Source organism: Pundamilia nyererei, unplaced genomic scaffold, assembly GCF_000239375.1.
Source record: "Pundamilia nyererei isolate P.nyererei 1_Seehausen unplaced genomic scaffold, PunNye1.0 scaffold00149, whole genome shotgun sequence".
NCBI classification, from domain to species: Eukaryota; Metazoa; Chordata; class Actinopteri; order Cichliformes; family Cichlidae; genus Pundamilia; species Pundamilia nyererei.
The window spans coordinates 1089549-1109385 of NW_005187550.1; positions in this window are offsets into that span (position 1 = coordinate 1089549).

The window sequence follows — 19837 nt, forward strand, 5'->3', positions numbered from 1 at the left end:
GCATCATTAGGGAAACAAGGATAAAATTACTCCATGGTTAATGACCTATAGGATCCCCACCAAAATTTGTTTCAGATCTAATAAAACTGAGCTTAACACACTTGAATGAATTATGAGGAGTGCTACGCGGGGGTATTAAAATGTGGGGAAATAGATTTTCTGAAGCTAGGAGGACTGGACTTTTCAAATCAGATAGTAGAATGGAATTTTCTGGGCAATAAATTCTACCATGTCTCAATTTCATTTTTTTTACCTCACAGAATTTTTCAGGCTGTGATGGAATCTGTGAGTGGGATGGCCTCTAAAAATTCATTGCCAATTGCCATCTCCTCCTCTATCCCCTTAAGGTAGATAGATTGATGGATGAATGGCTAAATGGGCAAATAAGTGGAGAAAAGTATAACCGAATGAAAACTCAATGTATGATGGAAATAAATGATTAGATACACATATAGATACTTAAAAAATCCCAGAAGGTGCAAAAAAGAAGATGCGATAAGCTAAAGAAAAATCTCTCTAAAAGGGTATCAAAATCTGCATCGGTGCTTATTATTTTATGTGTTTACATTTTCTCTAGCTTGCCGCTATATTTAGTACATGCCAGGCTAGTTATTAACATAACGCAGGGGCAGTTGAGAGGACACATGGAAACTCATTAAAGAGGACAACATAAAGCTTCAGGCGACTTTGCCTGTGCAACACGCAAGCACATACATGCTTTAAAGAGCACACGCTACTACACCCACGAAACTTTGCATGTAATATGGTGAATACTTTTTTTTTTTTTTTAATAAAAAGGCCATTTTAAAATCAGAATTGGTTTAGCATGGTTTGGTTGCAGCCCTGGAGAAGGGGTTTGTGAGCTAATGGCATTTGCTCTCTTTAAACTTTAATCTTTCCTATTAATTCCCTGCAACTGGAGAATGTGCGAGAGTTAATGTTCCATGAACGTGTTTCTCACTCTGCAATCTCTTCAAGCTAATTACCTTCAGGTGCTAAATGGGGGGAAATTGCAATCCATTTGGAAGGGAGAAATTTCACCTCCCCTTTGCCTATGTAACACTGTGGGTGCAGTTAAAAAGAAAGAAAATCAAACATAAGAAGCCAGGTCTAGAGCACATTTAATCAAAAAATGGACACTCAGGCAGAGGCCCTGATAGGCTCTGCCATTCCAAGGTAGCTTTGGGAGAGTAAATTGCTTCCTGTAGCTTCCCGCCTCACTGCTTATTTTGCAGGTCACCTAGAGGTCAGCAGGTGCAGCAGTGGACAAAACACTGAACAGATGTTTGATTGACAAAGATCACACAGATTGGCAATCAAAGTTTTCAGATGAGAAAGGAGAGGCTCACTGAACGGTCATTTCATGAAGGAGATGCACAAGAAGTCAAAATCCAAATTAAAAGCAGAGTCACAGATGCATGCGCAAAACAGTAAATCTCACAGAGCGACATGGTATTTGTCAACGACAGAATCAAATACATACTAATGGCTCCGGAGTCAATCACTAATCAGTAACGCAGGATGAACAGGCTCATTGCAGACAAATAGCTTTGATAAGTTTTATCTTTTCAGGTCTAGCTTGGAGAGAAGTGAAGAGGAAGTGGAGAGAGATATGGTCAGGCTGAGTGAACAGTGGGGGCTCTTCAGTCTACCCAGAGGTGTCTAGAGCGTGGAGGGTCTCTTTGTCCCCCGTTTGATCTTTGTCTTCTGATGACACAGCAGGAAACTGAAGAAGAAAGGAGGTTCGGACTACTGTCTAATAAACACACAGACAGAATACCCTTATTTTCTGCCACATATCCGGTCTATATAACTGGATACATGGGTGATTCAACCATAGACCTGTATTAGCCAAGCTGTCCTGAACACAGTGTTCTCAAGAGAGCAAACTCTTTGCGAAATATCAACTTTAAAAATGTAACTTTATCATTACCGCTTTGTTTTTGCATTCAGTAAAAAGTTACAAATGAAAACTGTCCGTGCCAACATTTATTGTTTTTCTGACTCATTGCGACAGTCTTTTCATAGCAAGGCACACTAAATGGTATTTTTCAGTCATTAGATACAGTGGCTGTGTTTAATTCATCACTGAAAATATTTTATGAGCACATTTAAGAGATACAATGATTTGTATCAAAAAATGTCATATCTAATTTATGTTACTGACTCCAATAGTTAAAGGGAGGTGATGCCCTGATGTATAACAAAAACAGAAACACGTATATATTTTTTTTACGCTGCCATATCTCTTGTGTGTAATAATAAATGAATTAGTTGTGGGGAGTACTACAAATAGTCCGTGTCTTAGACAAACAGTCATACTGACGGCCCTGAGCTCCCACTGTGTTGAGGAATCTCCCACTAACAGCACTCCCTCCCATTTATCTCAGTGGCTGAGAGAAGGAAAAAAAGAGCGTGGGCTGGGAGCTGAGGAAACATCAAAAGAAGAGCATCCCTGATAACTGTAGCTCTGTTTTTCTAGCACCTAATGAAAAACACTTCTATGCTGGTAACTAAAACCCAAGAAGCTAGATAGCTTATTCGTTTGCACTCTGTGTGGCCTTTTGTTTGATGATTTCATGCAGATTGCTTGAAGGCAAAAGTAAACCCTGAATGGCTGCAGATGTTTTCTTGCGTTTTTATTATATTTTTTTTTTCTGAATCTCCGTTAGTGTTCATTTTATCTATCTAAAATGCCAAAGCTATTTGGTAAAATCATTAGAGGTGTTATGGTCGCAGAATGGCTCAGTCGAGCAGCATCCTTGTGTAGTGCTGAAAGGTTATTTTCTTCATGAACACTTGAGGGTCCACTGATCCCTTGTAAGTGTCTGTTGGAAAATGCATTGACATTTTACATGAATGGAAAAACCCTCCTCAATAGACTCTCTTTCATTGCTCTTCAGGTTTCAGGTCATTATACCCGCAATAGGGGACCACTCAACCTAGTTTGGTATTACCTCAGAGAAAACCCTTATGCTAGTTCACTTACTCTATTCACAAATTTAGTTTGGAAGTGAGAGATGTAAACCTTTGACCCGAACATGTAAAGGTGTTTGTTTAGTGTAAGCATCAGTGAATATTTCGCAAGATCATAAAAGATGGGCATCACCTACTGTAAAACAAAAAAGAAAAAAACGTTCTATCATATTTGTCAGTGGCTTTAGGCAACTATATATGTGCAAATACTGGGAAAGAATTCATGTGCGTTTATACCTGGATATGTGCTAAGAAGAGTGGGGAAAACAGCAAAATTCATAAAAGACACACTTTTTTAAATAAGGGTCGAAAACAACAAAAATATTAAAACAAAAAAGTTTATGTATAAAATATTAAAAATTATAAATGTAAAAATATATTTGATTATAGGTAGATTAAAGTAGATTAAAATTTTGCTGGAGGCCGAGTGCCGAGTAATAATGTAAATGTAAAAGTGCATATTATGTGGACTGGCCCCTTAGACAAGGCTTTATGTTAATATATTAGTAATAGTGGTAATGAGTTTTTTAAATCTTATATGTATTCAGCATCATAATGCACTGATTTGACAAATTTATCATAAAAAAGAAAAATTATAAACAGCTACACAAGTCTTTTTTTAAATGTAGTTACTGTGTTATAGTACATTTTATAGGTGTCAATGTCCTCATTATTTATAGCTGAATTTGGCAGGTGTGTAAAAAAGAAAAGTTACGGCAAAGTTTAATCAAGCAGGGTTTAGATATAGTCACAGGCACCAATCTGAATAGACAAGTCCATTCAATGCAAATGCTGCACCTGCCATGAGTTGGTAAAGCTTTTGCGATTTCAGTGAAAACAGGGTTCTCATCATTTGGAAAGGTAGACTTGCCATTTCACGCACCAGTATCCCAGAAATCCGTAAATACCTGGAGACATTCCTCGACAGGATTAAAATTTTACGATCGCCAGGAAAATGACTTCAGAGCCAAAAAGTCATCCTTTCCCTATCTGCTTTTCTTACTTTGTCCTCCAAATTTTGATTTTAACTGCCTATATGCTATTTCTAGCACATAATGTTTTATCAGTATATACCATACTCAGGAGTGTGAGCATCCTTTCTCCTTTACTGTAAGTAAAAATGTCACATATCTTCTGCAAATCAGTAAATAACTACCAGATCAATTAAGCAAACTATACTTCAGGTGCCCACCAGCAGTGAAGAGAGCTACAATACTGAGATGGTCAGAAAGTGTATGGATAGCAGTTGGCCAAGCTTCCCAGTCCAGTCAGGCTGAGTCGGCTCACACTGATAACGTAGGTAATGGTGTTTCTGGAAGAGTGAGGCCAGATGAAACACACCACACGGACAGATACCACAGGCATACTGGCCCCTTCTGTTGTAAAATTTCATTTTTTCCGGCAGGAAGCCATGAATGCTGAGGCTGAATCCAAATCCGGTTTTCCGCACGTTATCAGCGTGTGGCCCACCAAGTGGTGAGATGGCGGGGGAAGTGAAGGACTGAGGGGGGAGCGAGTGAGGTGCGGGGGGGGTGATCCGCTCAGCCGAGACCCTCCACTTTAATCCAATTTACAGCCTCCCCCAGCAAAAGATAATTACAACCCTTAAACCAGCTAGGAGAGGGGTAGAAGAAAAGGCCTCACTCACCAAAACTGTGCCTCTGGCCCCTGAAGTCTCCACCTAGAGACAGAGAAGAGGGGGGCACTGTTAGCAGGACTCAAGCAAAGGCATTGTGACAAACTAAGAGTGTGTGTAGCTAATGAGGCAAAGTGATTTTTTTTGCAGCAAATGGATGCCTGCTGGGCAGCAGTAGAATGTACCCCAGGACTTCTTTGCTAGCTGATGTTCACCATAGACATAGGGGAGGTATATTTTAGGTTGTTATTTCAGTAAGTGGGCGTGTATCAGTGTATTTCAATAATGCATATTAGTAAATCTCTCTGAAGTCTGTAGTTATCTAAGTCATGCTTGTTTATTTACATGTTATTTTTATGTTTACTTTGCCAAAAGATTCAGTTATTCTTCTTTATTTTGCCGTTGCTTTCAGTGAACATCATTACTTTGGAATGAAATAGTTTTTTAAATGCTTTCAAATTCAAGCATTAATTTCCTGCTTTTTTCTGTACTTTGTATTTGCCACTGGTCTTTGAAGTGAGAATGAAGGAATGGGGTTAATTTTTGCAAAAGAATGCGAAGAAAAAATAATGGAGGGGCACACAGGGGAGCGGAAACGCTGGCCAGTCCTAATTAACAGAAGGAGAGACACTCCCAAAGTCTCCCATTCACAGACTCACAATGGACTTCTCCACCAAGCAGAACCTGGAATGGAATATGGGAGGAGTGAATGGAAACAGGGCAGAAAAAAAAGAGAAAGAGACTAAAGCACTCGTCTCTCTTATTGTATTTCTATTTTATAGCATTAGCCCCAGGCCTAAGGTCCTATAGTCCAAGTTCTATTCACTGAAACTGTGTCCAGAGATTCCCACTGGTCAGTTTTGTAAATATGGGTCCTGGCAGTCCAGTGTAGGCCTCTTTCAAATACTGCTCCATCCCCTCCTCACCCTTTCTCACACTCTCTCTGTCAGGTGCATTAACCGCGGTTAGAGTTAAGAGCAACGTAGCCTATGCAGAGGACAGGCTTATTTTACCACAAGTCAAGAGGGGAGGGGAGGAAAATAGGAGAAGTGTGGACCCACCTGCCACTGATTATCCTCCGAGTTAGAGGGTTTAGTCTTGACCTCTGAACTTCAGAGCTGCCCCACACCACTAATCTGTTAATTAACCGAGAAATACCCTGGAAAAACTTTGAACAGCCATTGTGCATATGCGTGTGTGTATTTAAGTGTGTAAAAAAGGAAGAGAGAGCAACAGAGAAGGAGAGAGAGCCGAGCACAGTGTGGCATGTGCTAACTGTGGGCGTAGCTGGCAAATTCTCTCACTGCTGTTTTACTGGATAAGTAGGACACATCAGTCTTTTTTCTTTCTTTCTTTCTTTTTGTTGTCTGTATCTGTGTGTGTTGCCAGGTTATGGACACCTCCATCCCTTCAGCTTGATAGCACTTCATTTGATTGCACGCAAGACCTCAAGAAGTATCTACAGGGCATTTATAGACTGCATTTTTTTCTGTGACTTACTTTTTGATATATATTACTTATACAACTATACAACTATTATCTTTACATTTTGTAATACATTTGTTACTATGTTTTTATGCATATATACCAAGCTTGAATTTATGTACATTGGGATCACATGAAGGTCTTAATGATAAATCTGTGCATCTACAAGACAAAAAAAAAAAATCACCATGTGATATTTTCTAATGTTTGATATATTATTGTGATAATCTCTTTGGATGCTTAAATTATTCAAACTACACAACACAAGATTAAGTGTTCATTAAGCAATTGAGCATAAACTGACAGGTAGTGTACTGACTTGCATAAAACAGTGATAAACCCAGAAAAGTGAAAAGGTTAGTTTATCCTTCATCCCCCCCCCCAAATAGGATATAGATATATATGTGTGTGTGTGTGTGTGTGTGTGTGTGTGTGTGTGTGTGTGTGTAAGGATGAAGGGTATGTTACAAGTTATGTTTATGTCTGACATATTTTCCAACACTGCAACAGCATATTTCTTATGAGTCCCAGTGGGTCTGTCATTCGACTGTGCATGACACAATAAAAAACATCACTAACTAGCTATAAAGTGCAGCAGGACATAAATAAAACAGCATCTATTAATTCATTTGCATATGTGAACCAAAATCTGAACCTTCCAGCTGTGTTCCTTTTCACCTGTCCTCATAAAAAAGCCAATATTTAACTGAATTTTACACAATAATGCATTTTATTTATATATCTAGATATATATATATATATCATGCGATAAACATAGTAGTCCTGCTGTAAACAGTCAAAGGTGGCTTTGCTGGTGTGGATGCTTATAAGTAGGGCAACAAAGTCAATTAGTTCTGTGTTTATTAGTATGTGACAGGTGCTGGGTCATGCAGATTAACTCACAACCCTTGGAGGGATGGGACAACAATAATGGTGAAACATGCCCGTCCGACCAGAAAGTAAAGGTAGCAAAAGGAACATAGCAAAGCCTGCTCAATTAATTATGGGGATTAATGAAGTTCTGCTTGATTAAATGTCAATGGCATAAAAAACGCCTATTTTGTCTCCCCAATGTGACATAATGGACACTCTTACATAAATAATGGAATCCTTCATGGTTATGGAAACTAACCCATTATATGTTATAAACCACTCCTCCTCCTGAACACTCAATCGATTAATTAAAGCTATTGCCCTTGATTATCCAATCACAGGATTCATAAAGGTTTGACCTCTAACCTTCAACCTTCCCTGACTGGAAGACTATTGATTGAGGTGAATGGTTTATTTTCAGCTACTGGAACTAGAATGACTTTAAAAAGAATAGCTGGCAGAGTTTCTTTTCATTGACTTCCGAGAACTGTTGTGGCTATTGTTTTTGTACTAAGGTTGAATGAATGGCCGAAACATCAACTGCACCCATTTAGACAACTATTACATTAAATTATTGTCAAAACGAAGTGAGGGATCAATAACAGGCACTCTTTTCTAAAAGTCACTGATGCAAAAAGTACCAATCCTGTGTTTCCAACAAAATAATACCTGGTGTTTTAATTTAATAAATGTTTGGTTTATTTTACTCTGTGTTTTGCATTGCTTTTATAGTATGTCCACTGTATTGCTTTGTGCCAGTTTAGTAGCTAATAACACATCTGATGTTTGTAACTGCAATTACAATTTTATACACATAAAAAAAAATCTGTTCTTCACATCATCCTGACATGAGGCCGCTCGCGACTCAGTGAGGCATAATAAGCTTGGTCAAGATATGGTCAGCCGCAGATTGTCAGTTTCATGGAAACACTGAGGTTGAATCAATAACCTGATCTGGGTTTGTTCACACATCCTTTAAATCAAAATGTGATACACAAGCATTAAATGAGCTCAGCAGGAGTGTATAATTAAAATAAACCTCATATGTGATGAACTTCCATTTATATTAGTCACATGCATGTTTCTCTGAACTAAGTGTAATTATTCATTATCACCATGAGATCCAACTGTAAACAGCACGAACATGTTAATATTTAAACAACCAAAGTCATGACACAAACTCAAAACGTAACTAGATTTGGCCGTCCAAATATCAACTTTTGGGTAGATGGTTTACTAAAGGTCACATGTATCTGCTTTTTTTAAATTTTATTTTAGATCATATCCACCAGGGTGACTAAAATATTAGTTCTACTGCACCAACCCCAAATGGTTTAGAACAGCAAGGATTTGTGTGAACAAAAATCCCCCTGGCAGAATTCGAAACACCACTGATGTGTCAACATATCAAATAACCATTGTGAAATGCCATGGCTGTATTCATTCCTTGTTTTGGTGCTTGTTGAACACGGTGGCGTGGGATTGCTCTCCCTCACCCTGTGGTCTGTCCTCTAGGACGCAAGGAATATAAGTCACTCACTGCACATCAGGCTTTTCCCCCAGGGGCCCTAGCACTGGCAGAGGCAGGTTAACAAACTGTAAAAGCTTCAACTGAGCAGCACACAAACTGTTTTCTCTCCACAAAGGGATTGGCTCCAACAAATGTCATAAGCCTATAATGAGATAGCTGATCTCGGTAGTAAAGAAGAAAAGAAAAGAAAAATGTTTCCCCTCTCCAGTCAGTGGCTATTAGAGTCAGTGAGAGTAAAAAGGGGAAGCTTCCCCATTTTCTTGGAAGCCCTTGGAGGTTGGCCAACATGACAATGCTGGTCAATTAATTGGTGAAAAGTGAAAATCCAATTAATGTGTATCAAGCTGGCAGTTTTGCATGATGATGGCTCATTAGGAGTCCAAGCTGAGGGTGGAGGAGCAGAGAGGTGGAGGGGCTTAAACCCCACTCATTAAAGCTCTGTCTTTCTCAGTGGGGTTTTAGAGACTGACTTATTTATGCAACAGGTTCTAAACACAACCCCAATGTAACGCTCATTTACTAGATTTGAAAGTGCTGAATTCCTAAATGGCATGGGTGGGGATTCTTTGCTTGTTGACATAGCTTCTGTACTTACACGGCCTGTATTCATACAGGTGGCAACTCACAATAAACAATTTAAATGCACACACAACGTAATGGTTTAAACAACAACAAGAACAAAAATTACAAATCTTGCATAACTTTTTCAATTTATCCCCTTTTCCAAGCAGTAGTTATACAGAAACCAGTATATACAGCAAATGTACTAAACACACTTATCTACACTCTCATTATAATTTGGTGTTTTTTCTGAACATGTTTTTTAGTCTTTGTTTGTTTAGCAATATCTATCCTAACTTTAGAAGCCGTTTACACTGTGGCCTGAAGCTTTTATTTTCTATGTCAGCCCAGCTTTCAGCTCTCTCTAAAATCTGTCCTGTGTTAACAAGAATAGTAAATTAAATATGTAACATCAGTAACATCCACTACAGTTCAATTCTATAACAGTTGCGCACAAGGGGTGGTGCTGAAATACTCTAAAGTAGGTTTTGGCCTCATCAGTGCATCGTAAAATAAGATGATGATGCTCTCACTGCTATTTCTGAACTTCACTATATACTGACAAAATAAAGAATGTGCTCCCATACCGCTGCAGCCAACCCGTGTTTGTGTAGCCTCGGCCTCTATGTGTAAGATTAATACTCTTGCCACACTCTCATAGAATAATGTCACTTTAATCTTGTTTGGGGCGAAATTCGAAGTGGAGTGTGTCTACTTGTTTCCTGAGATTACTTCATCTTTCTTTCGGCAGCAGTGTGTGACTCTGCTGCCTGCTGTCCCCTGGCGTTGGATGTCCCATTACCCTTCACACGCTGCAACTTTCTGCTGTTTGCACAACACTGGCCACAGGACCCAACAGGAGGCCAGTATACTATTGATGTTTTTAGTTTTTCTTTACTAGTGCCAAGCTCTTTTTTTAGTTGGGCTGCTGTAGAGGACGATCGCCAGTAGCTGAGACGCTGTGAAAATTTCAGCTGCTTTAAAGTGTTTCACATGTCAAACAATGTTATGTACCGGCTGTTTCTCCTAAAAATTGCATTCCCATCCAAATAAACTGCACTTCTAATAATAGTTAATGTCAATTTTCTAATCAAGCTTCTAACTTGCAGTAGATTGGGAAAGAGTGTAATTTAATCCTAAATCCTCTTTTTCTAAACCTAACCAAACAACAAATAAAAAAAATGTTCTTTCACGTTTCCAGGTCAAGGTTGGGAGAGGGATTGGAGCCTATCCCAACGGTCAAAGGGCAAAAGGCAAAATACAAAATGGCCCTTCAATGCAGGCCAGTGAATCGAAGGGCCAAAACCAAAAAGTATGTGGAAAAATTCAGGAAAGTCCAAGTCTTCCCCACTCTTTTTCTTTCCTTCTTTCTTTCTCCCTTTTCTTTTCCCCAGTCAAGTCTGTCCCATGTTCAGCAAATGAAAATAAATAAACAATAAAAGGAAAGGTGAATCAAATAGACCAATATGGCAAGGCTGGGATGGTCCATTTAGTAAAGTAAATCCGTTGGGCATCTTTCTTTGCCTTTAGACAATAATTCTGATGGCAAAAGAACCAAACGGGACAGGCAAAAAAAAAAAAAAAAAAGGAAAGTCCAAGTCTAGTCTTCTGAGTTAAAGTGTTGTAGCATTTGCCTTTCCTGCCACAGCAACCACCTTAAGTGAAGCTTGTCTGTTTTTAATCAGAACGTCTTTGTGTGTTGAAAAAATAAGTAAGCTACCCTGGAACCTTAGCGGAGAATGTTGGGATGTATTTTCATGGGGACAGGGCTGCATATGCTGCTCTTGTTGTCTGTAACAGGAAACATGTTTACCAGGCACAATAGTGAAGCTGTTAAGCGGTGATTAAACTCTGTTGCAGACACGGACAGCTAGAGACACCACGGCCAAGTAGTCATTCCTGTTATACGTCTTTGAAGCACACCTGAAGGGCTCATGTGTAGCTGGTGCATTGTAATATAGAGCCTCTGTGGATGAGTCTGCACAGTCCCACACACACACAACAAAGGGCAGGCATGCAAATGTCTGCTCAGTGCCTTGCGCCCGCCGTCTGATGATGAACTTTACATCACTTAGACTCGAGTGGACCCAGCTGATCACAGAACTACAACACTGGTGTTACTGTTTTCATTTTGTGAGTGTATATGTTTGTTATCATGGCAGAAAGTGAGAGACATCCACCATAGAGGGAGGTTTGGCAGGTGTATATTTTTGGATTATAGCAGCATAGGTTATAGAAACATTGCGGACTACAGACTTTACACAGACTTTACAAGTAACTGCATCAGTACAAAATCACACAAATGACACTTTTTTATTTTTGAAGTAAATGCAGGTGTATGGTTGCAGCTGATGTGATGGCGTTGCAAGATGGTCATGACTCTACTTGCTTTCTGTTTCATACACTAGTAACATTAAACTGAAATTGTGCTAAATATAAAGAAAAGTATTGTGTAACTTTCAAACTGTACAGTTTAAATAACATTTGCTAAACTTATTTTTCCAGTGACTGAAGAACAAACATCTTTGAAACTTATACCTTTAACTTTTTAAGCCAGTGTACAGGTATACGGAGCCACAAGGTTTCTTTTTCTGATTCTGAGCCCATTTGCCATTCAGTAACATGTATTTGTGTACTCGTCATTAGTAACTTACAGTAAATATGTTCATTCCTTCCTATTATGTTGACCCCGCATTCTGAATGAATGAGCTACACTGAGTCAGCTATAAATCTCTAATGAGACTCAATGTAAACAAGACAATACAAACCACATAAATTCTTTACGCTACAATCAAGCATTTCCACCTTTTACAAACAGACACAAAACAACCTCTGGTCCAATGGTTACAATTAAGATGTTTATTGAATGTTTATGGTCTCCCATGTAATTACCGTGTTTTCAACCTGCTCTTTAAAAACTGTAAATAATTAATTTGTCTTGACTAATACACAGTAGGTCCAAATGTATTTAGATAATTAAATGTTTAATATTCTTGTTAGTGAATATGAGTTACGATTTATGCCAGCAAATGGACAATGCTGGTATCGCCACAGCTTCTTTATGTCTGAGGCAAAGAAACACACTTTGTATGGTAAGCATTGTGCTGTTTGGAGAAGCAGTGTGTTTTTCCCCTCACTTCCTAATAATCTATTCTGTTCAGCCAGCTGCATACATTGACAAATGTTTCCAGCATTAGGTATTTACCCGGTGAAAGGTAATAGATGCAAGGGTTTAAAAATGCCTGATGCAAGAAACAGCAGGCACAATGGCAAAAAATATCACAACAGGAAGCATTTGTCTTTCCTTTGCAACAGTCTATTTGCAAAAGACGACTTTAAAAAAAATTATATTACAAAAGCAAAGAAAGAAGAACATCATATAAAATACTTGCACAAAGCTTTGTTTTGCTTTTTCCCCCTTCTAATTTCAATTGATTTTATTTTTTTTCACATTTTATGACATTTACAAAAGTGTGCACTGTTTTATTTAAATTCAGTATCTGACAACTATTGTGTCCTATAAGGGAAGAAGACTCTACATAGAGAAATGCTCAGTGTTTGTTTTTTTTATCGCAAGCTGCTCTGTGGTTCTCTTTGACAAACAAGCTAATACACTGCCACTCGCAAAGTGAAACACATCATCTCAATAGTTAAGTTTTTCCTAATCTGTTGACTGTGATTTAGTTGGTTTGTTGTAATTTTTTTTTCTTTTACATCTCTTTCTTTCTGGTTTATATTTGTGCACCTTGTTCCTGGGAGTTAATGAAAGCTGTGACAGTGCATTAATGAGGCTGCTTATTTCAACTGTATTCCACTTCCTCCATTTACCTCCTTCACCTCATTCTCCCAGTCCACATTTCCTTTGCACCTCATGCATACTCTGTGTCATGCTGTTGCCACTCCTTTACATTTTTATTTCATATCTTCCTGAATAATCTCCACATTTACTGCCTCTGACTCATGCTGCATTCTATAACATGAAACAATCTCACTAATAGTGTTAGCAACATAAATAAATATGATGCTGAATAATGTAATGAAAATAGCTGTCAGTGTTTAAGATGCTCACAATGAGATTTCTGATCATCTATGTGTCTTCTGGCTTACCGTTTATATAATGTGCACTATGTGCTATATTAATATATCATTGACTATTACAAAGGGAGGATTGCCATTGTTCCATCTTTCTCAGTATACTGTACACACACACTAGTGGAGAAACAAAAGGTGTGTATCATGCATTTATATTAACATTATATTCAGAGTGTTTGATTAGATGTTGTCTAAATGCTGCCTTAAAACACTTGAAACAAGTACATTTAATAATGTCACGTGCCACTATCTATCAATGTCATATGTTTTAAAGATTATAATAACTAAGAAGCTAAAAGTAAAAAGCATTCAAAATAAATGTCTCAACAATAAGAGATTTCTTCAAATGCACAAACTCTGCTAACAAGGATAAACACAGTTACTGAATTAAGAATGAAAGAATCTGTTGGTGTCGTGTGCTCGTACTCTCAGCCTGCTGGGATTAATGAATAACCTCAGTAAGAAACGCCTCTGTTCTTAGGCAAGGCAAAATGACCACAGGCAGCCAAAGAATTTGGCGGTCAGTAACTGTAGCTGTTTCCCATACATATATTATTATAGCAATAGCAGCAGTGGTGATTGAATTTCTGACCTTTTGTTGAAATGGAAAGGGGGAGAGAGGGAGCGCATTTCAATTTTTGTTGTGTCATTCATGTCTTAAAATAACTACAGGGATGAAAGATCGTGGCTTGATTCAATTACAGTGCTTTGTAAAGGCTAAAGATTACTGTATTCTACATGGAACCTCACTTGTATCTGAGATAAATATAGATGCCGATTTCACACACATGCAGTGGAGTAAAATAGGTTAAGTGAACACTCTTGCTCTTTGGAGCTACTTTGAAGTCTAGAAGTTTTAAATTACAGTATATACTCCCACTCCACAGCTAGGGGGGAAAAATGAAACAACACAGTTTTTTCACCCATAAATAAATCCAACACATGGCTCAGCCACTGACATTAAAGCGTGATGATAGAATGGACCATAAGTCCGAACATTTTGACGACGACAAACCTGACACTCTTAACACTCACCATACAATCCACCCAACACTGGAGAAAGCAGAAGCCCCAAACCAGAAAAGTTTGGCATTAGAACCTGGCTGGACAACTTTGCCAATCAATAGCAAAGTTCACATTAAAAACTGCTGACAGCTGGGGGAGAGAGTTCCCACTTTCATCTAGCGCTAGCCCTCTAGCTAACCTCACCGTCACCCTCTCCCTTTGCAGACCTCTTTATTAATCTTTGTCGCATCCCACAGCCTGACCCAAAATACTGCCACATTCTGTTTATCAACAAAGCTTTGTAAATATATATACAGACTATATATAGTCTATAAAACAAAATACTTCACAAAGATGCTTAATTTGATAGCCTTGAACCAAGGACCCTCCAGTTCTACAGAAGAGAGCCCACCCAGCAGCTGTGTCACCATATCAACCTGTTTACTGAAAGGACAATGAGCCCTCTGAATGAAGCTTGTGTGTGTATGACAGAAAAAAGAAGATTTGTTTTCCATTTAAACTTACCTTACTTGTTCTTCCTGTAAACCTCAGTTTAGTTCTTAGCTGGAGACCAGAATATAGAGATAAATACATATAAATAAACTCACTAAGATGACTAATGAATCAATACTTTGACTTTAATAGTTGAGCCGATTGAACTTTGGTCCTTTGTTCCTTTTTGTTGTATTCATGATCATGAAAAAAAAACAGAGGGCCCTACTTGACAGTCTTTGCTCAAAGATGAGCTACCTTGAGTTAACACAGGTCTCTGCTGCCCCTTAGGGGTGGAAGGCAAAAAGAGAATTTAAGGACTTCCATTAACAATCAGGGAAGCGCAGAACCAAAATTGTTTTTATGTTGCTACGCTGATTAAATTTCACTTTGAGTAAACTTCAGATCTTTTCGCTCGGGTGAGTGAGGTGTTGGGTGTGAGCATGGCAGGTCTAATCACGTTGATGCTGCTGAACCTCGGCTTTAGTTTGCTGTCTCTCTACCAAACCATGTCAGGGCTAGGGGCAAAGCATTTCTGACATAATCCAGTAAAAGGAGATGTCTGACATAGGAAGTGCTGTAATTGTTGCAATTTCCCTTAGTGGACAAAGTAGTCTCTGATGTACAACAACAAAATTATTATATTTCTCATCCTGTGTATGCACACACTGATTTTCGTAACAACTGAGAGGCCCTGGAGATCAGACTCAAATGGTGCATCGTCACAACTGTGCATATCAAACCAAACACATAATAGAAGAGTCTGCGATCATAGACTGAATCAATGGCTGCTCATCAGAAATTGTTCTTGGCAGGACTGAAAGGAGCTCATGTAGTTCTAATTTTAACTATGAAAAGATGACAGTGCTGAATGCCTGAATGTCACAGAACACCCAACTGGATTTCAGATACTCAGGCAACCACAAGGGTTTTGCTTTCTGTGTTTTGTGGGTCTGGATGAGATCTGCAACAAAGTGGAACTATCTTTTTGGAGAGAATGGATTGGTGAAACCAGTACTGCACACACTTTGCTTGTATGTTAGCAACAGCAGCCCTCTGAGTATTAGCATATGAGTCTCCTAAACCTGGGTCCAATATGCTAGTGTTTAGACAATGTCTGTGCTGTTTGGGATCTCACATGTGTTCTCATGCACAGTGTGCCGACAGGACCACAGAAAAAGTTTACAGCTGAAAGCCTGGAGCCATGGCGTGATTATTTCCTGAAGAAAAGGTAGTTTGTCCAAGTAAAATGAAGGTTGGCCTACTAGTGTGACTTTGGATTTCTGAAGGAATAATTTATGAGAGAGCGTAAAAGACATTAACCTCCAATTAGGTGCTGTAGTTACAGTATTATGAATGACATAATGGACATAGGTGATCAATGGGCCTTTCATTTTGCCTTTCCATATTATGTAAGATGATAACACGGTAGTTGTGCTATTTAACGCCGGGGATGGTGACCAAATGGAAGGTCAAGAGGAAGTATATGCAGGGTCATTATATTCTGGTTTTAAGTTGCTTTTTGTGAGTATTAGTACATGCACTTAACCTTCAATCCCTGGGCATAGCCCCTTTGGGCTTGTTACCTAAGAAATATGTCTCCTCTTTTCTCTCCTCAGAGAGGTTCCCATGAAACTCGTCAAGAAGACAATGTAGAGGGAAGTAAGAGATAAAGTTGCAAGGCTTTCTTTCTGTGCAGTGTTTATTTGCTGTGTCAAAAATTGAGAGATTACACCATTTCTATGCAGCAAGGGAAGAATCTGGTCAAGCATTTCCTCGGGCTAAAACCTTCATTTGGAGAGGCAGAGGAGGATTACTGACACCTGCATTTAGAACAAAAATTTGGCCCATTGGCTTTGAGTAGGCAGTCATCATCAATCATTTATTTTAAGTGTGGAGAGGCCATTTCCACTGTAGAGGCTTTATTTTGGGCTGGCATGGTGGAGTCCGCAAGGCAATTAATAAATCTTTTTAAAGAGTTTTTGCAGGATTCCTTTTACTGTCAAAACACTGCAATAAACATGTTATTGAAGATTATTTAAAATCTCAGCTTGATTGTAAGCATTTATTCAAAGTAGATTAATTCATAGGTTAAAATTCATATAATAAAGCAGATTTTTGTTGATAGATGCCAGGTAGTGTTAAGTTTGTATGTCATTTACCACACTCGTGCATACACTGTGCAGCTTTCAAACACATACTGGCATATATTTGATTAACACATGTAGACTGATTCTTATTAGTTGTTGCCTGTCCTGTGTATTGAATCTAAATGCCCACTCTGAGGCAGCAGGGATGGTAACACTAACCCTCATGCTGTCAGCAGTGTGATTGATCACCAGCAGATAAACATCAGATCACTGAGAGAACAGGACAGACATTGATCCCCAGAGGAAGAGAGGACTTGTCACACATCAGCATACACAAACCTCTGTCAAACATCTGTCAAAATACCACAACGAGGACGACAGAGAACTGTACCTGTGTGACTAACATGAGAACCCACGGATGCTGTCAGCTGTTTGGGATGCTGGTTGATGACCAAAAAGTATAACTCCTCACTATACCCCAAACATTATTCTGATTAGAGAGTTGTATTTTTTTAATACCTCACATGCAGAATTAGACAAATAGAGAGTGAAGATACTTTCTAATTTTATCCTGCAGAATAATAGGGGAAACCTCTTCTTGCCCTTAGGCACACAAAACAACAGAAGAGCATGACACATTTCCTGCCATAAAGAATCCCCTGTGGCAGTACTGTCCCAAACAAAACACAAAACAAAGCAGGAAATGTGTGTTTTCACTAAATGTCAGTCCCGACTGGTCACATGAAAGTCTTTCACCTGGCTGGGCCCTGAATATGTTTTTCCCGTCATTAGCAACAGACCTCATGCAATGCCATACTTAAGAACAGAAGAAAGAGGGAAAGAAAATCAATGAGAAGTGAATGGTCAGTGCGACAAAAGGGGGCCAGCCTTGCGTTGACAGGAAGAAAAGCATTAGCGCCCTTTATGTGCATGGTGGCGGATTTCCGTGTGCTACACTGTCAGTGTACTTTCCCCTTAATTAAAACAGTCACAAGTTTCATTGAGCGGTGAATCAAAGGGTGGCTACGCCATAAAGCAGATTCAACTCTGTAACCCTGTGTGTGTGTGTCTCTCTGTGTGTGTGTGTAGAGTTTGGGAATCAAACTAAAGCACACAGAGTGACTAGGATGAAGGGGATTTAAGCTGTGCTCATTCCCATGGTCAGTCACTCAGAATTGGTCATTACTGTCCTGCTTGGAGATGAAAACACAGCGATTAAGAATTACTTGCCCATTTCTAAACATCCCCCTCAAAGACAAGAACAATGTTAGGTTCCTTTGACCTGTTTTCTTGGCAGTTCTTTACTCAAATAATATAGTTGGGTGTATAAGCTGCACATGAAGACAGACAGACAGACAGACAGACAGACAGACAGACAGACAGACAGACAGACAGACAGACAGACAGACAGATAGACAGACAGACAGACAGATAGATAGATAGATAGATAGATAGATAGATAGATAGATAGAACATTTGAATCAACCAAAGCCAATAACTCATTAGAAGTACTAAGTGTGGTTACACAGGTAGGACATTTCTCTTAAACCAACCCCAGAAAGGTGAGGTTGACACTAACATTCAACAGTGAATAGGGTAAAACAACACGACTGAATGAGCAGACTCAATTGAGGGAAGGGAAAATGCTGGCCCTCTTTTAGCCAGTGATGGTGAATTGTCATACGCAGCTGACCCGCACCATTTCATTTCCTTGACAGTGGAGGGGCAAACCTGCAAGCTCCCAATCATACCCTCATCAATTATAAATCATCTAGTAGTTGGATAATTAAAAATGCAACATTATTTTTTTCACTTGAGACAAGGCCTCTAGGATTGTTAAAGAAGGGTGGGATTCCCCTCTCATGTTCTCTCCATCCCACAGTTGGAAAGAACCAAGAGTATGAATTATGTAGGAAGGATACATAATGGCAGAAATTGCTAATCATAACGTATGCAACTCAAGAAGGTTGGACTGGCAGGCTGATTGACAGAGGGGTGCAAAGGAGATGGTACAGGATAAGGTAACAGTGAGAATCTCCAGAATGGATTTGCTTTGGGCTAGCCTTGATGGGGAAGACCCATCACTCAGGGTGTGCTGAGTAGTACTAAACAATGATGGCACTTGGGGTTTGGACAAATGGGAGACTTGAGACTTAAAGAGGACTTAAAATGACTGATGGGATAGAAAAATATCATATATTTAATTTTAAATTTCTTCAAGCTTATGATTTGATGTCATGATGTCATCTTGTCTTGCAGAATAATTGTAATAACTAAAAATGACAAATTTATCACCTGGATCTGCTTTGCTGAGCTTTATGATAGTTTTCAACTATGCCTAGTTTGTTAGCTGTTCTGCCAGTAACTCCGTGCCTTTGCATCTTATTCAGCCTCGATAAGTTAATAAATACAATATAGCCTACTTTATTTGCTAAGTATCAAATTGCAGGGAAGCATGCTTAACAACAAAGCTGGTGAACACTGTGGTGCTTTCAGCAATTAAAGAGCCAGAGATTTCCCCTTGGGAGGTCATAAAGAGACCAAAAGAAAGGCTAAAAGAGTAAACATTGTACTTCAAGATGTGGCAAATGACAGCCACATGACCGTCAGCATTGCTCTGTCACTTCTCCTTGTGTAAATTACCAAATCTTTGAAAATAATTTGTTATATCAGTTGAAAAGATGATGATTTGTCAATGTTTTGTTTGCAACTTGTTTCCCCTGCCCCCAAGTGGCTGGACTTATTTCTTAATTTATTTGTTTTTGGCTTAATTAGAAACATTACCAGCTGTTACCAAAACCCCAAAAAACCTGTACTGGGGATTTAAAATCGTAAATATGGCGCTGACAACTTATTATCCAATTACGTGCTGTTACAGGTTTGTCTCTGTACAACACAAAGACAGGATAAAGACAAGGTGGTTTGTTAAGCTGCAAAAATGAAAACCTGTAATGAAGAGAATGGGACAAGTGCAAAATATGAATCAAGCGTACTCAGCTAATCAAGGTTCTATATACATTTTTGCTCTCTAATGGAAGAAAATGGGGTTATTCGGTTGTGAGCATTTGTGCCATTTGTTGCCAGTCCTCCCTGTCA